Raw genomic sequence first — 19,978 nt, 5'->3', positions numbered from 1 at the left:
CTGAAAGTCAGAAATTGCTTCTGGTTGCAACTCCCAGATTAATCTCAACCATTTTTTTTTTGAGGGGGGGGGTATTTGGAGCTATTTTGGGTATGGGTGTTTTAACCTTATCTACAGCTTTTGAAGGCCTCCAGGAATGGTATATGATCTTTGGAGCATTTTTTTACTCCCGAGAAAAGGTTGTTTGAGACTGCATAGGCTTTGGGAGAGCGGTGAGGTGTAGTGATTTGAGCACTGGACTACAGCATTGAAGACCAGGGTTTGAATCCCCACTCAGACATGGAAACCCAGTGGATGGCCTTGGGCAAGTCACACTGTCTCAGTTTCAGAGGGAGGCAAAGACAACTCCCAAGAAACTTAACCAAGAAACTTCCTAAAGGTTGCCGTAAATCAGAAATGGCTTGAAGGCTAACAACAATTACAAGGATTTGGGGGCCGCCAAAAAAGCCTGTTAGGCCTATAAAAATTTCAAACAGGTGGTATTTCACACCAACAAGACTCAATATGTGTGTGTGTGTGAGAGAGAGAGAGATAGAGAGAAGTGGTGGGTGTTGAAAATGCCATACAGAAACTGGATCACTATGGCCCCATACCGACAGGCCAAAATAAAGCTGTTTCGAGTCACTTTGGAGGTATGCTGTTTAAATGATGCATGTGTCCTAAGAGGCTGGAAGCCACGCCAAAGCCACACTCCAGTCGTAAGGACTGGAGCACAGCTTTTGCGCAGCTTCCAGACTCTTAGGACGCATGCATCATTTAAACAGCATACCTCCAAAGTGACCCGAAGCAGCTTTATTTTGGCCTGTCTGTTTGGGACCTAAATTACTTGTGGTAGAACTGCAGCCAAGTTAAAAAAATTTGGACACAAATTCATTCAATCATACAAGAGAGATTAAAGATATAATGACCTTTTGCAGCTGAACTGTATCTTCTCAACATGACATCAGTACTCAACAAGGAACAAGAAAAGATATTGGTGAATTCTAAGATATTTAGTAACAGCAGCTAGATTACTTATTGCTAGAGAATGGAAAACAGAAGAACCCGCAAAACTAAAACATTGGATAAGTAAAATTGAGGAAATTAAACTATGGATAAACTGACATCTATGATAATAAAACAATTGACAAAATAGATAAATAATGGCAACCATTTGAAAATCTCATCTTTGTTGAGGAATCAGTAAAGTAAGAGATTTTGGGATAGAGTGGGAATCATGATGGTAACAACATCATCATCAACAACAAAAGGATTAAGACACTACTAACTAATAATGAAAATGATAATAAGGCTGAGTTTAAAAATTATTTAGAGTATATGTGTAGACTTGCATGCATAAGTATAAGCATATGTGGGAGCAATTCTTTTATCTCTTATGTTTTGTTTAAATGAGATATTACTGCATTTTCCCCACTAGCTAGGGAGGAACAGAAACAAGACGTTAATGCTTGATGAAGAAGAAATTTAGCTCTATGGAGAAAAAAAAGGACTGTAAACAAATGTTCTTGCAAACAAAGGGCTGATCTACAAAGAGCAATGAAATTCTCTCATTTTGAATTATGGCAGACTAAGTATCAAATACAGACCGGAAGTGTTAATATTATTTGGTTTAAGATTGAAAGCAAGATTCAGTGAGTTAAGAGATGAAAAGCCCTCTATGAGTTAAGCGATTACTCAATTCGAAGTCACCTATTTTTATAGTTTTTTATTTTTGTTTATTTTGTTTTTGTTATATTCTCTTTTGTACATTTGTCTTGTATATTTTAAAATCAATAAATATTTTTAAAGAAAAAAACGGTAGGGTCATCCCATTTATTATGTAATCTGGCTGGGCATACAGGTAAAGCAAAGTATGCAAAATAGCTATTTATCAGTTTATGGTTCTGGCTTAACTGATTTGTGGAGTATGTTGTCTCTACAAAACTGGGAAATATACTATTAATAATGTCATCTGATGTCACCTTTTTCTGCCTTGAAAAAAACAGGCTGTGGATCGTAGTAACTCAGCAATCTCAAAGTATTAAAAAAGTGTTAGAAAGGTACAAATAACACAAGAGCTACCACTGGCTTTTGCAGTTTGGTGTCACATTTACAAATTCAACCTTAGCTAAAATTGGAATAGATGGAGCAGACAATGGCCAAAAGGACTTGGCTATACACACTTAGCTTTCTCTATCACACTAGCCTTTGGGGACATTGTAAATGCATTATAAAGTGTTGTATCTTGATCTCATTAGTTTTCTGTACACCTGTATCTCCCTTGGTGTTTCCTATAAATTTCCAGTATACTGGTGTTTCCAGGATGGCATAATTTTGGTATTCCGTCTGATTTGGATTACAATGTCCATAATCTCTAATGAGTGCTGAAATTCAAACATATGAAGGGGCAAATGTTTCCCATCCTTCTTCCCTTCTATGGCTTGTAGTGGATCACAATATTTTTCTCAGGTAGAATTATTATAAAAATTTCTATCCTAGCCTGCCTCTTCTCAGTTGTCTGAGGTGCAAGGCATAACCTTAGGGTTCAGCAAGTCACCTTTGATTTAATCATGCTGCTTCACATAACTTATCTGCAGGTAGCAGGAGATAAATCACTCACAAGTTGATTCTTGGAAGTTCAAAAGCATTTTGAATAAGCTGCATATTTGTGCATGTTGAAGCTGTCCTTAAGCGGCTTTAATTTGTGCAAGCAGCACTTACTCAGCAATTCACTATAACTCTTATTGACCTTGACAGCTGTCACATTGCACATCCAGTTTTATGTAGCCAGAGGTGTCAATATTCAGGGAAAAAATAAGCAGAACAGAAGTGCCATTTTATTTGCAGGTCAGAACCAAATGTGTGCTTCTGAAAGCACTCAGCAGCTGTGATGAAGCAAGACTTTTCTCATTGGGGGTTGGGGAGAGACTGTCTTAATGGATTTGGAAGGCCTATAGAACAGAAAAATGTGGTAGATTGGTCTCTTCACAGGTTTGTGATCTGTTTGAAATTCCACATCTTAGTCACTGTACACATGGAAGGGTCTCATAGTATTGCAATCCTAAATCCTCCAACATTTCACAGATAAAAACCAGGACACATATGACCAAGCAAAATCAGAATGAGATCAAGATGACAAAAGCAATTAATGAGGAAAAAACACACAAGCTAGGAGAGGTTGCAGCAATTTGCTTTTGCCTGAAGCCTACTGGGAAGAACAAGATTCTGCCCTCTCTCCTGTTTGCTGGGTTGAATGAAAACTATTTTTGCACTTTGAATTCCATTTGCAGCCACTGAAGTAAGCTGGGGACCAAAGGAGAAATTGGGAGGAGAAGAGGGAAACAGGGACATTTTCAAGCCATCTGAAGAAGTGAGAGAATAAAGAATTAACTGGGACTAGATTGGGACAGTTGGAGGGTAGGTAATCCAGTCTGAAAGGTAGTGCATGGAGAAGAGAGTCCAGAGGCTCAGGAAGCCAAAACATCATGTATAGGGGAAGCATGGGTAGATTGCTATATGGAGTTTGCAAAAGAGACAGATAAAGGAGATTACTGCAGAAAGAAAAACTGGAGAGAGAAAAGTGGGATCTAAAAGACAAAAATGGGTCTTAGCACATTTACCTGTACCTGGGCTGTAGGCAGCCCATATCCACCCAGGGACCCCATCTACAACCCAGACTTCTCCCACTGCTTTTTCAAGAACAGGATTTTCCCTTCTTGAAAAAGCAGCAGGAGAGGTTTGGGTTGTAGATCAGCTCCCTGAGTGGATACGGGCTGCTTACAGCCCAGGCATGGATAAATCAGATAAGACCCATTTTTGTCTTTTAGTTCCCACATCTCACCCGCTGGTTTTTCTGTGTGCGATAATCTCCCTAGGTGAAAAGTTACATAAAGAGATATTTGACCTTGCATGAGCAAGCATTTCAAATAAAGTAGCTATTGTTTTCCCAAATTGGGCCACTGTCTTCCTTGGAAAATGCCTATTTGGCTGATCTGGAGGGGAAAGGGGCAAAATGACATGACGGTAGCAAAATTCAAATGTATATCCTAAGCATGGATCCCAGGATTCTGTATAAGGGAACCATGGCATTTAAAGTGGTATCAAAGTGCCAGGAACACTCCCCCATTCATTTAGGTAGAATGAGAAAATGAAAGTGTGTCAAAGAAAGAATTCAAGGTTTTAATTAAACTAAACCTAGTACACTAGCTATTAGATTGGCCACCAAAGATTGGCTACTAAAGAAAAGAAGAAAAGAAGAAACTTATTTGCATAATTATTCAAATGATAATATCAGTGTACAAGACACAAAATTAGAATCTAATAGTTTACAGAGAATTACAATGTAACTCGGGTGCAAAAGAGAGTGATTAGTGTATATTCATGCACATGATTCAGGGGCCATTCAGACTATCTTTTACCCCGGATCAGGAACCGAATTATGCACATGAAGTTTGTATTTGCCCCAAATCTCCCACAAGTGAATCCAAGGCTTCCACAACCATTTCAGGGCAAATGCCCCTTTGTGCAGGTCATTTGGAATCAGGGTAAAAGCTGTATCTTTTGGGGGGGAAATGGGTTCGGCAAATATGAACTTGCTCACGATCATGATCAGGGCAAGTTCAGGGGAGGGATTTAGGTCAGAGGGAGGGCAGAGAGCGGAACTGGAGAAAGCGTGGCAGGAGTGACGGAGGAGGATGAGGAGGATGAAGGAGCCAGGGGGAGAAGGTGGCCATGGAGGGCAATTGGGTTAACGGAGCAAGAGCAGGAGGAGAAGGAAGGAGCCAAAGAATGCCAAGAGAATTGGTGACAGAGGAGGAGCAGGAGAAGAGGATGAAAAAGCCGGGGGGAAGAAGGGGGCCATGGAGGGCAATTAGATTAACAGAGCAGGAGAAGGAAGGAGCAGGACGAAGGGTCAAGTTCAGGGGAGGGAATTAGGTCAGAGGGAGGGCACAGAACGGAACAAGCTTCCCTCTCGCACCAGGCAGCTTCTTTCTCTCTCTCTCTTTTTATTTTTAAAATTATTTTTGACAGATTATGCACATGTTTTTTGCTACAGGTAGATAGATATATAGATAGAATGTGGCTGCCTGCCTGTTCACTTTCCATTTCCTTTCCTTGCTTCCAGCAGCAAGGCACTTTGCAGGAGGCTTTTTTTCCTTTGCGAATGCTACAATGTGAATGTTACAAATGTTTCTCTTTCCAATTTGGCAAACTGATACAGAATGCTTTTGCTACTGTCCCTAAGGAATTCAGGGGTAGCTGAGGGAAAGCAAAGAATACATGGCATCCTTTTCTGGCATTCCGAGGTGAGGAATTAATTAATTAATTAATTAATTCATGTGTATGAGGCACTCTGGGGTGGCAAGGAGGGAGGATTCAGGATGCAGAGATGGCATTAGATTGCATTTTGGGGTGGAAATGGGGCCAAGGGAAGATCCATATCCTGCAGTGACCCAAATACCCACAACACACACACACACACACACACACACAGAGGAGGTTTTTAAATTTGACAAAATATGCACATACTGGCGCCTGTTTTTTTTTAAAAAAGGAGGGGGGAAGCACACTTCCGATTTCCCAATGGGTGTAGGAAACGTCACCTATGATGAAAGCGGAACTGAATTTGATTGACAGCAAAGGCACCTTCATTTTAAACTGATTTCTCTGCAGGAGCATAGAGGGCATTCAGGGTTAAAATACTCTGATTGAGGTAGTGAGCACTTGCTTCCAGAGGTATTGGGGGGGGGGGGGGAATCGAATCTTCCCAGTTGCTTCCAGTGCAAAAAGGTCAGTATGAATGGGGCCTAAATCACATTGGTTCCACTTTAACTGCATATAGAATCCTGGGGCTTGCAATTTGGTTGGATTTTTCTTCCAGTGAGCTTATGCTGTAGTTCAGGGGAGAATCCTGTGACTCTGAAATACACCACAAATCCTAGGATTCTGTAGGATAGAGCTATGGCATTTGAAATGGTATCAAAGTGCTATAACTGTGTAATGTGAGTACAACCCAGATAACAGTGTACCTGATGGGTCTGATCTCCAGGTGTGAATGGGACAACCTCAAGGTCCACAATCTCTCTCCTTAGGATTATGTCAGCATTATATCAGACTTGGATTGGAAGATTCTTCAGAGTGTACCATAAAAAGGAGTATTGCCCCCTGGCAGACCTTGAAATGGAGGAATGTCCTACAAAAAGGGGGATTATGGCCATCCTACTAGACATTTTGAGATCTGCCAAGTAGTTAAGAATTCTCCTGTTCTTTGAATGCCTGGCATCCTTGCATACCCTTGTAATACTCTAGAGAAACCAGCTCCTATGCCAGGGGAGCATCTATATTGTAGTAATAATTCAGTCTAACACCACTTTAACTGCCATGGCTCCAACCTACAGAATCCTGGGATATGTAGTTGTGTGAGGCCAGCATTCTTTGGCAAAGAAGCCTAGAGACCTTGTAAAACTAGAAATCCCAGAATTCCATAGGACAGAGCTATAACACTTAAAATGCTGCATAATTTCTACAGTGTTGATGCACCCTAAGTGATCACAGTGATGAGGAAGCAGTGCTCTTTGTGGTACAGCATTTATATTTCAGCTGAGTTTTAAAATAGCTTGCCTATCTGCTGAGCATTAATATTTCATTTAGGTAGATACCTATCTGAGCACACTACCCATTTATTAATTAAATTTATTGACACCAGCTTCCAGAGTTGGGATGCACTCAACTGTGCTGTAAAAACAAGTTACCAAAATGGAATATGATTCAAATTTCAGTTTTATACACAGTTATCTGGGAATAAGTCACATTGAATTAATGGGCTTATTTTTGAGTAGCCATGCATTAGTAGAGAGGTATGGACAGTTTCAGAAGCCCTCTACAAGTGCCCATGTTGGGGGGAAAAACAACCAGGAATTTAAGATAGCCATGGTTGTTGTTGTTGTTGTTGTTGTGTGCCTTCAAGTCATTTCTGACTTAAGGCAACTGTAAGACAACTCTGTCACAATATTTGTTCAGAAGGGTTTTCCATTGCTTTCATCTGAGGCCAGAGGGTGTAACTTGCCCAAGGACACACAAAGCATTTCCATGGGGGATTCAAACCTCAGTCTCCCATAGTCCCAGTCCAACAGTCAAACCATTAAAACACGCTGGTGCCTGGCTAACTTGTGGTAACAATATGGAACACCTAACTTAACAGGAAACCAACTCACATGCTGTTGCTCAAGTATCACTATTGTCAAGGAGGTGAACAAACAGACAGATCAACCTTTTAATAATAAATAATAAACCACCAAGACTATGTTCAAAATAGGTTCAACACAAGCTCAAGAAACGGATGAGGGAAGAGAGGGATCATGGTTGAGATTTTTCATTTCCATTCTGTTATGGTTTTTACTACAGCAATATAATATAATATGACGGCCACAGTGGTGTAGTTGTTTGAATGTTGGACAATGGCTCTGTAGACCAAGGTTGAAATTCTTGCTTGGCCATGGAAACAGACTGGGTGACCTTGGCAAGCCACATAGATTCAGAGGAAGGTAAATGAAAGCTCCCTCTGAACAGATCTTGCCAAGAAAACCCTGTGATAGGGTTGCCTTAGCATTGCCATAAGTCAGAACACAATACAACATACATTTGAAGGCACACGGCAATCTTACCATGTAAATTTGAATGCTGAGTTTAATTAACATAATTTTAACTCTGCTTCTAAATATACAGGTAATCAGCATAAAATTTTAAACCATGTTTGTGAAAATGTGAAGTGGCAGCACTTTGCCACTAACTTTACTGTCCCTGAGCACAAAAACTGATGCCATTATTTTGCTTTGTTATCTTGTGCATTATATTCTCTTGTTTAGAGTGAAAAAATGATTGCTTCCTTCACCTCTTCCCTGCTATCATCACCCAGAAGCACAGTGTAGTCATTGTGCAGCAGAATCACTAGATGTGGCAAGAGAGTGGTGCTTGAGTCTTTCTATAATACAAGAGGTCCCTGCTATGAAAAAAAAAATGTGGTAATTAAACTTGTTCTCTATAAGCATGAAAAACAGAATCTGCCTTAAGCTAAAAGAGGACTCCCCCCCCCCCCCCAGGGATATAGTTTGATATTTCTACCATCTTAAAAAAAAACATGTTCATTTAAGATTTGTAAAACTCTCTTATTCAAAAAGCACCACAGAAGCAGCATGGAACTACTAAAGCAAAATTGGAATCAGCACAGTACTTCTCTGCCATGCCTGCCATGCACAAACATTTTTAAAAGATGGGAGAGTTCTTTGACAGGAATAGTTTTAATTATAACCATGTGATCCCTGTGAGAACTATAGTTACAGAATAAGCAGTATAGCAAGATAACATCTTAAGCCACAAAAACCAATTTTACCAATGTTCCACTGGAGGGGAGGTATTCTTCATCAATCCAACTTAAATCCTGTGAATTTAAGAAATCCAAAACACATCCTTTGAAAATATGAGATCCTTAGGACTTAGAAAAGGAATGGTGAATATGTTGACTGCTGGACTAGAAGTTGCTACAGTGTACTTCACTGTAGCTCATTGCTATGGCACTGTAGTTGTAGAATGCCTGACATTTGAAGGCACCTGCCCAGATTTCATTTTACCAAAGCTCTTGAGATTCAGAGCCCGTTTACACTATGCAACTATAGCACTATGTCTCCTCCTAAGGTTTGGCCCTATGGAATCCTGGGGCTGGTAATTCAGAGAGGGATATTTAGAATTCTGAGTCAAGGGTTCCACTTTCTCAGCAAACTATCAACCCCAGGATTTCATGACATGAAACTATGGGAGTTAAAATGGAATAATAGCGCTATAACTGTAGTGTGAATGACTCCACAGTGATCATGACTAAAGTAGGTTGGACATCTGTTTGAATATACACTATGTATACTGTTTTATCTTATTGAGTTACTCTCCATTGTTACCCATTGTTTTAACTTGTATAAAATTATTTTTACTATCTCTGCCCACACTATAGTGTGGAACATAAATATATTAACAAATAAATACATTTATTATTTTATTTATTTTAACAAATAAATACATTTATTTATTAAATCCTTCACCATTTGCTATACTAGCTAGGGAGTGGCAGTCCAATGGCATCTGGGGAGTCATACATTCCACATAGTGATAACTACAATTTATTTCAAGAGAGTTAAACATGTATTCACCTCAGTCTCTAACAATTTAAATCAATGAGATGTTAAATAGTGTTTAACTTCAGTTGGGTCATATCTAATTTTATTTGGAAAATCTAAAGTTCAGCACTTTCCACCCTAAGACATAATTAGCTAAGGAACACTTTTGTTGAAAACTGAGGACAAGAAAGCAAGTCAAGAATATACCAAAAAATTAATTGTGAAAATAATTGAATAGCCTATGTAGAAATTGCAAGCAATAAATTTGTGTTTGACAGCCTTGGAACTCTAAGGTCAAATAAGTATTCTGGCATTATTTACAAGCTGAGTTAACAGTTATTTTATTTATTCATTAAAATATTTGTATCCTGCCCTAAATCTGAGGATGTCAGTGTGGTGTACAATAAAAACAACTTGAACAGTTTAAAACAATTTGAAGCAATATGAATAATTTAACTATGGGGAGAAGAAGACTAGTAGCTTGGAGTGGCCTCCAGGCACTCCTACCCTAGTCAGTCCCCAATCGGCACAGGACCGTGGCGACTGGATGCCATGGTCCAGGAGTTGGCTGCTGCTGCTAATAGCAAGGAACACTTTTTTTGCACTTCTTTTTTGACTGGCTTTGGGCCACTTTAGGCAGCTGCAGAGCAGCCTCCAACTGCTCCAGGGACGTGAATCACCTGCACACCCCACCTATAGTTACAATTTAATTATATATTTGAATGTAATTTTTTAAAAATGAGTTTCTCATTTTACATTTACTTTTTTTGAAGTGGAGGGTAGGATGTAGGAATCAGCTTTCTTCCCCTTTCCTTCCCCTTTTTGGTCCAAGTTTGCCAAATGGAGGAGGCCATTCATTACCAACAGCATGTGTTAATACAGGGCCAATTTCCAATGGGCAGGTAATTTTAAAAAATGCTGTGCTCAATATTTTTGGTATAGATCCAGGCTTTCTGAGATAATACCAGAAGAGTGTTTTGTTGCCTAAATGATGCAGACCTTGGCAGTTTGATGGTGACCTATGTGACACGATACATCTTGATTAGCATAGTTATTTGCTAGTCTCTTTTCAAAAAGGTGAGGTAATCAATTTTAGGTCAAAATAGAAATGTCACAAATGACAATGGCTGTCCAACAATGGTAACACCTGTCATCAGGAGTTATTGTGGCAGATGGCATTGTGCCCTGATGGTTAGTGCCAGGCCACTGTTGTGAATTGTTTTCCAAGTGTTGTCCATCAGCAGAAGTTGATGCAATTCAGCCACTAATAACTCAATCCAATATAGGTCTGTTCAGTAGAAAGGATCTATAGGATTGGATTCTACCAGCTCACTCCTCTGTGCATATATACTCTGAGGTAAATCTCACTAGGTTTTATAGGACTTACTTCCAATGTAGTCTTCTGCTTTCAAGCAAATACGTTTAGATCTTGAGCCAAGGAATGCCAGATAGATCTATAAGAGGGGAGAAAACAGATTAAATTTGATAGGAAACTGCAAGTAGAAACAGGGCAGGGTTAACTACACTTAGTGTTCGTTGCAGATTCCTGACTCTGAACTCATTCTCACCTCTCAATGACATTGATTTTATTGACTATGCTAAGTTAGCAATTCCAGTCAATCAGAGCAGTGATCAGAAATAATATTGGATTTAAAAATGTATAGGTGTGCACAGTGTTCTGACATGGCTTTCCCTGGCATGAAACTGTTTGCTGTCCTTCCAAGAAGAATCTGTCCTTAACTTTGTCATTGGTGGCTAATAAAAATAGCGAAGGTGAGAAAACCCTAGGAATACATCCTTGGAAGGAAATCCTCCAGGATACCATGTAGCAGCCATTAGAAAGTCACCAGAGAAACTGTGATGGGGCAAAACAACAGATGCCCACCATTTGCAAGTACAGCTTTTCAAGGGACTTGTTAACATGTGTGTATATATTTTATCTTCCCACAGTAAAAAGCTGACTCTCACTGCCCTCAGATAATAGAATGCACATTTCCCTTAAACATGTGAAAACCAGAAGAATTAAAGCAGCATTTATAAGTTGACGTGGACAGATATGTGGGAACAAATCTCACTCAAAGGAGAGAAGCTTACTTTTAAATCAACTGTGCACAATAGCAGAATGAACAGCAACAATTCCATCACTCCATGTTGCGCAGGGAATGTGAAAACTGCTGTCTCCCACCTGACGCAGGGTTCTGGATGTAAAAACTGAATCTAAAATTAAACCTCATGAATCCTAGCTATAATAGAAGGGTGAAAGAAGATCATCCCAGTTTCTTCTAGCTTTATTTTTATATACTATGCTATACTACGGTGGCTGTCACACTCCACATTGAATCTATAGCCTCAGCCTCACCATTCCAAGAACTGTGTACTGCTCTTCTCAGAACATTATTGTACCCATGTTGAAGCAACCATGCAAGGAAGCCTGGCCTTAAAACTGTGAATGGTTTAGACAGAATGTTAAAATGGTCCTCTTCACTCTATCCATACACATGCAAACAAGATCTTTGTTTCCTTTATGCACACATCATTTTTATTGATGATAAGCATAGCAAAGTATTACTACAGAGCAGATACTGGAGAGTTAGATGCATACTGCAGGCATTCAGCAGGTAACAACTACCACAAAGGGGATGTGTCAGCAGGGCTCTGAAGCTGAGGGTAGTTATACCGTGCAGAATAGTTTTCTTTGCAGATTCTTCTCTCTGAACTCTTTTTCATCCCCCAATCACATTGATTTTATCGACTATGCTAAGTTAGCACTTCCAGGGGTTGATGATCATAATTCTAACACACTGCACAGCTTGAGGAAAGAGATACGTTGAGAGGTTAATGCTTTCAGTTGTCTAATTGCACATTAACACCACTCTTTGCAAATGACAGTAAATGGGTTTTGCCCCTCCTCCTTGTCTCACTGAATAGCTCAATTATTTGGAGGGATTTTTGTTGCCATTTTCAGCTGGTGACAAAGAAGGAAGGAGAGGGAAACACAGAGTGAGTGAAGCCATGGAATATATTTTTCCTGCCCAAGGATCTATATTTCAACCTTGTAAAAATCTCCTGGAGAAGGGAGTGTGAATACTTGTATTTTCTTTTTCCAAGAAACTTAGTCCAATAAAAAGTCACATTATCTATTTTGTGTCAAGAATTCTCGTGACAAATTGCAAGATAATTTTGAATCACATCCACCTAATTACAGCCTCTTTACTCACACTAATGAGATAAATATTATGCTTGGATATCCTCTGTTTTGACAGCTGTAGATGAGTGCAAGCACTTAGCACAATACATTAAAATTAAAAGAAAAGCTTGTTTTTTGGAAGTAGAATGGTAATGTATTAGATTACACAAAGATGCCTGCTTTTGAGACAATGACTCCTTACTGTTCTTTGACTCCATCCCAAGAACAGTGCTGGAAATCATTAGTTTGTAAAATGGAATATTTAAGTAGCTTCATGTTAAACTAACATTGTGATTCAAATCCTGTGTCCAAGGAGGATAAAAGCAATTTAACAGACATGCTCACATTAGTTTTGGTGACCAATAAGAAATTAAATTTAACTCTCTTGTGTATCTATGTTTCTCAGGCCCACTCCCAAATGGTTAACAAATGACAATCATATTTAAATCTGAGTGTTGCAATTCCTTTCAAATAGTCCAGAGTGTATAATCTTGTTAATTCAGGGCTAGAATACAATGATGTATGGCAGATCAAAAGTCATCTGTTTGGGGTGGGTGTGACCAGAGCCAACATCTCTCTGATGGTTCTTGCCTTCTTCCCTTTTTCTCTGTCTTACACAGCCATTCCCCACACCTAGATAATTGCCCCCCATCATAATTCAGTCTGTGAGGATACAGTGGTGGTTACCAGTTTAGGGTTATCCCAAATCCTGAGGATTCAGTGCCAAAATCTGAGCCCTAGGGATGGGCCCCAGTGACATTGCTATTCATTAAGTACCAACCACAGCTTGCCATTCAAAACCCACAAAAACGCATACACATAGACACACACAAATACACAGAACATATTTTCCTGTTTGGAAATTAAGACAGAAATCTTAGTTAAAGAGACAGTTTCCATATCAAGGTGAAACAAGGGAATTATTATTTCTCACTTATTTATACAGGTGGAATAAGAAATAGTGGAATATTATATAAATAAGCAGGAGTATGTAAATATGAATGGCTGGCAAATTTAGGAGGACTGTGTAGAATTTTGTTTGAAGGAAAAATTATAAAAAGGAGTCTAGAAGAATAAGGGACTTTGAGAGAGTAGACAAAAATTGAACTTTTGGGAAGTCATATCAAAGTATTGCTTTAATTGCTTTTTCTGTTTTTTTTTTCTTTTAATAGTATCCTTTTATGTTTAGGTTTGCATTATTGTGATACAGTGGATGGTTCGGTTGCATTTTGACTCAGTCACCTCCCATTGACTGCCCTGTTTGCTTTGTTTATTAACAATTTTAATTGCACTGATTGTTATAGTTAGTGTTAGGAGATTTTATTTTATCATATTTATATTTTAATGTTGTAAGCTGACTCGATCTTATTGGAGAGGCAGGGTATAAATATTATTTTTATTCTTATTTCTAGCCTTCTTGATTCTAGCCAGAAAATGAATGCAGAGCACAGAGGAGGGTGAGCCCTATCACTACAATAATTAGGAAGGAAAGAGTAAATTGTAGACCTCCTGGAGAATCTTTGCAAGTTGTAGTGATAAATCAATTCAGTCTTGCAAACTGGAGCAAGCTGCTGCTCCACTAGCTTAGGGTGAACATTTCCATGCAGCCCTTTTCTTTTACCTAGAGTTTAGTTTACCAAAACTGGAGAATTTGTACCAACCTCAACTGCTTGGAGAGCCCAGGAAAACTGGAGGGACTGGGCACATCCTGAGATCTGGCAGCCGACCAGTCCTCACTTCATGCTCCCATTTTGACAACCTCTTCATCTCTTCTGATGATCAGTGCTGGAAACAGCTGAAGAGGACATGTCGATGTGGTGTTTGTTTTTTAAGATATTCTCATTGTAAAATTTCTGAAGAGCAATTAAACAGGGAGATAGCACACAGAAAGGACTCTCCCATGTGCTACTGTCCACCTTCAAAGTTGTTTGCCAGTGCACTATACCCGTATTTAAATCATCCCCATCCCTGCTGCTCTCGTTGGTGCTAGAAACAGCAGAAGTGCACCCTTTCTATTCTTTCCAGGTAAATCACAATATCTGTCAGCCCATTAAACAGCTGGTTAGTGGTCCAGGGAAGCATATTTTCAGCAGTGGTCAGCATATTGTGATGGCAGTAGCAGAGGTAGGAATCTGGATTTTATAAATGCAAAACATAAATAAATGATGCAAGAGCTCCCCAGAACATAAATGAGATTTACAGTGCTACACAATATATTCCGCACCCAATTAAGTCCTTTGTTTAATGAGCTTACTCCGAGGTAAGTGCATATTGCAGCCTCAAAATTTATTTACTTCCATTCTAGATTTAGATTCATCTCCTTCACAAAATAGATGAATCATGGTGCAGTTATATGATCAGGTTTCCAAGTATCACCATGGGATGCATTCCTCTATACATTCGTTCTAATTACTCACTCTTATCAATGAGCTGCTAAGATCTGTGTACATGACATCCTCATCTGGCAGATGCTACATGTGCCTAGTTTAGATGCAGGTGCTAGATGTAGTATTCTTATACAGTTTTATGCAAAGGAATCTTCCAGCACCTTTGAGACTAACTGAAAGAGAGAAGTTGGTAGCATGAGCTTTGAAAGACTTGAGCCTACTTCCTCAGATGCATGTGGAAGTAGGCTCAAGTCTACGAAAGCTCATACTACCAAATTCTCTCTTTCAGTTAGTCTCAACGGTGCTGCAAGATCCCTTTGCATACTAATTTCCCAGACTAATACAACTATGTCTTTGAATATAGTTTGTATACAGTTTTAATTACTTGTTTGTTGTGGAAATAAAGGGAAGGTCATGTTTTCTATGTCAGTGGGGGAATATATTTGCTGTCACCTCACATAGCTGTTTTGCCATCAGCAATTGATGAACATGGTAGAGCAGCCTGACCAGACAGGAATAAATGTAGGGCTGCCTATTGAATTATCAGCAGTGATATCAAAGCTAAATGTTCTGGCTAGGACAAGGATGTCAAATATGGAACTGGGATGGCATACTGCTGATCATCCCAGGCCCTTCCTGTTTATTTTAATGGCCTATCCTGACAATAAATTGGGGTCAAGGAACCCCAGATCCTTTTCCCAGATCTTTTTTTAATTGATACATATGGAGGGACCACGGGGGCCTCATAAATGGCTTTGAGGGGCCACAAGTGGACTCTGAGGGCCACTTTTGCCACTTCTGTTCTAGGATATTACAAGGGCTATATTGGTAGAAATAGGGATTTGGCCCTAATTCTCTTCGCTTGCACACTGAAATCTTCAACAATGTATGCAATGTAGAACTACTGATTATTATTCATTCTCCAACATATATATATATATATATATATATATATATATATATATATAATCTTTAAGGTATTAAATCATAAAGCATAATTAGGGGAACATACAGACAGGCCAAAATAAAGCTGCTTTGGGTCACTTTGGAGGTATGCTGTTTAAATGATGCATGCTTCATAAGAGGCTGGAAGCCGCACCAAAGCCATGTGGTCACTGGTAGATTTTCAAAGTCAAGGAAATTCTGTGTCCATTAAATTACTGGATAAACCAATCTGATTTAACTTTTCCTTTACTCAATAAGGCGGGATACAAACCGCCGCTTTGCGGAGCTTCCCCGCCGGCGCCATTTGCTCCGTGTGGGAGCCGCAGCAGCCAAACCGCGCGGCTCCCGCGCGGAGCAAAAAAGAAGCTCCATTTCGGAGCTTCTTTTTGCGGTGCCTCTATGACGTCGCGAGGCGCCTGGCGCGGACTCGTGACGTCATAGGCGCCGCGACACGTCTGGACGCTATGCGTCCGGTACGTAAAGATGGCGGCGCCCATGTAGAAGGGGTGCCACCATCTTGTACGTATAGGATATGTACTAGGGTTAGGGAGGTGCGGAAGCACCGCCCCTTCCTAACCCTAGTACGTATCCTATACGTACTATATGGCGGTTTGTATCCCGCCTAAGATATTATTGGACTCTTTTTTTTCATAGTAGCTATAAACCATAACTGGAATCCTGTATAGTAATTGCATCTTCATAAGTGGACCTACATATGTGGGAATGAGAACTGATCTATTTTATAACATCCATATACTGTAGCTGTTGTTTTGTTACTATGTAGAAGAGTGGGCATTGGCAAAGTGCCTGATTTGCATTACATACCAATGCACATCAATCCTGATGTGCACTGTTTGTGTCCCAATATCCATGTTCACAACACACTAACAGGGTTTATTAACTCTTCTGAAATTTAGCTAGGTTTACATAATGTTTGTTGTTGTTAGGTGGCTTCAAGTTGACTTTGACTTATGGTGACCCTGTCAATGAGTGACCTTCAATTTATCCTATAATCAACAGCTCCTCCTCTGGTCTTCCAGACTCAGGGCCATAGCTTCCTTGGTTGATTCTACCCATCTATAATGTGGTCTTCTTCTTTTCCTATCTTTTCCTACCTTTCTTGTTGTTGTTAACTGCCCTCGTGTCATTCTTGACACATGGCAATCCTGCTGATGAGACATCTCCAAGACTCCCTGCCCATGATATGTCCAAATGCAACATTGTCAGTTAAGTCATCTGGGCTTCTAGAGAGAGGACACATTTGCTCTATGATCCATTCATTTATCTTTTTGACTATCCATAGTTCAGGGAAAACTCATTAATATAGTCATAAATTTACAGCGCTTTATAAATAAAATGTAATAATAATAATAATCCAAGTTCATGCTTCAGCCATAGAGGCAAAAAAAGAAGAAACTGAAAGATTCTATATGTGGGAGTTATTGTACTTGCTGTATAAATAAACAAGGGGTCTGCAGGTATACATCTGTTTTAAAGTAAGTTCTCCCATCACTGATAGTAAAGGTTGGACAAACTTATAACATGTTATCTGACAAGATTTGTAAAATGGAGTTCTTATACACAGGGGTCAAGTTGTTCAGTTGAAGCAGATAATTTCTTTTTTAAAAAACTGTTGGTATCCATTAAGGGTGAGTCAATGTTTGGAGGAATGTTGGTAATATTTGTTAGTTCCTTTGAGCTTTCGCTAAAAGCTCTCAACTCACAAGAATACCATTTGTGACCATATCTCTTCAGAAGGACAATAATTAGTCCTGTGGCATCCTACACACAAACAAGTTTTTATTTGGCATAAGCTTTCATAGACTCCAGGTCACTTTATCAGAAGCAAATTCCTACCTAAAAGGGCATTCTTGAAAATGGAGAACAAAAGTTATTGTTCCCTCAAACATTTTAGCTAAAGCAACACTCTAATGTGCTTTTACACACTTTAAGTAGGACAGATTGCTTCTCATTATTGACAGTTGTCGTGTGTTGCCTGTTTCAGAGGCAAACCAAAGACCTCGGTGGTAGTAGGCTCTGTTCTGAGTGCAAAAAGGATTGGATTCTGTTGGGGGCAAACCTAGGAGGAACGACTAAGCCCAGTATAATCTCCTTAGAGGTCAGAACAATTCTTGACCAACCACCAAGAAGAGGATTAAAGATAGTACACTATAGTACAGGATTTTTATGGCTTCAGGTGAAGTAATGTAACCAATGGGAAGCAGCTCTGCACCTTGACAGTTCCTGTTTCAGGGACATTTCATACAGACCCTCTGCTTATTGCCCTGTGAGAGACCCAGAACAAGAAGTGCCATCTGGTTTTTATCAGTTTAACAACGGATGGTCAGTTAGCCTATGTTGTTTAACAAATGGATATGGCTTGTAACCCTATGTATAAATGTCACATGGGTTGGGTTGAATAATCACAATATGTAAAGAAATGGAATATAAGCAGGCCACAACTTCACAGTGGCATATCTCCAAATTGTAATAGTGAAGAGAGTACTGAAAAGCACATTAAAAGCAGAAAACGGCAAGGAGACAAGCTCCATATGCTCTTCGATGCTCAATTCTTTATTCATTTTTCTTAAAGTCCAATGCATTTGGACCACTGAGTATAAAAACTTCCAACTGTACCAGTTTGGCAGAGACTGTCCCAATTCATACTCTATTGTCCTACTTTTTCAACTAATTTTAAAATGTATCAGTTTCTCTTTCTCCCACTCACTTTCCTTATTCATCCTCCACCTACTTCAGTTAGTTCAAACTCAGTTCATGATGCAAAAGTGCCGCATATACTTGACTGTAAGTCAATCTTGTCTATAGGTCGAGGGAAGGTTTTGGGGCCAAAGTTATAGGTTTTGGTATGACTCATGGATAAGTCAAGGTTAAACTTGGAGGCTCCTCAGGTCCATGGTGGCGCTTCAGTGTTTGCCCGGCAGTGGACAGAGGCTGTTTCTTTGCCCCAGTAAGGAAGCACCAGAGAGCCCTGGTTGCAGACATTTTTTCCTTGGAGTGGGGTTAAACAGTCACAGGTGCTCTCTATCCCTTCAATAACACCAAGAAACCTACTTTTTACAGTAGACTCTCCCCAGAATGGAAGCTCTTTACTGCTGGACTGTCCACAGTTGTCTTCCACGGCTGGCTTGTCTTCTCACAGAGGGTCAGGAGGAGGCAGGGGTGAAGGAGAACCAGACATAAAAGGAGCTAAGGAAGGGAGGGAGAAAAGTTTTTGTGTGAGTGTGTTTGTGCATGCATACTGGATTAAGGAAAGTGTGGAGGAAAGCATGTATGTGTTTGTGACTGGATCACATAGAAAATTGCCCTACACTCTCTTGGCTTCCAGCAGTTCATTCCTAGGAAGAAAAGGAAAGTGGAGAGGAAGTTGTGTGTGTGTGTGTCACTGAATGAGCTGCCATCATCGGCATTAACATATTGACCCATATCTATGAGTCGACCCAGGATTTGGGGGCCAATTTTGGGGCATACATTTCTCAACTTATAGACAAGTACATACAGTAGTTTGCATTCAGTTCACTCAGCAGGGGGAAGAGGCAAGGCAAGAGGAAACTTGCCCTTTCTAGTACACTCAGGAAAAAGCAACCGGCTGCAGCTTCTCTTAGCTTCTGTGTTCTTTCTCATTAATAACCTTTGCTCTCTCAACTACACTCTGACGTTGATTGGCCACATGTGTCCCAGTTTTCACTTGTGAAATGTTGGAGCATATGCAGTGGAAAGGTCACATATTAGGTTCAAAAGAAGGAAGGAAGGAAGGAAGGAAGGAAGGAAGGGGGAAAGGGAAAAGAAAGAAAGAAAGAAAGAAAGAAAGAAAGAAAGAAAGAAAGGGGAAATATGGACACTGAAGGGCACTGGTTCATCAGAGCAATCTATTAAAAGTGAAGTTTCAAAAATGTTACTTAAAAAGTTGTTTAGGTTGGACTATAACTCCAATATGTTACATTTAGTGCTTACAAAAGTGTTAAAAGCAGAGTTGGGAAGAGAGGTGGTTTTTTTTTTTTTTTTTGTTCTAAGTAGAGCCTTGGAAAATGACTTAGTTGGACTACAACCCATAGATATTCTTTAAAACAGCACTAGGAAAAGTGCTTAAAAAGAGAGCTAGAAAAAGTTTTTTCCTGTTCAAAGCAGAATTTAGAATATGTAAATTCCAACTCAAGAGATATTTTTTCATTTGTTAGACTTTGGGAGTCAAGTTACATCCTTGAAGTAACTGTGGTTGATGCTTAATACAATGACACCACAAAGGGGTTTCTCAAGCTCTTAGGTTTTGGCCTTGAAATTTCAGGAAATGAGATGTT

This window comes from Sceloporus occidentalis, unplaced genomic scaffold, assembly GCF_023333645.1.
Source record: "Sceloporus occidentalis isolate IW3139 unplaced genomic scaffold, rSceOcc1.0.p SCAF_4, whole genome shotgun sequence".
Lineage (NCBI taxonomy): Eukaryota > Metazoa > Chordata > Lepidosauria > Squamata > Phrynosomatidae > Sceloporus > Sceloporus occidentalis.
Note: the sequence above shows the minus strand (reverse complement) of the source record.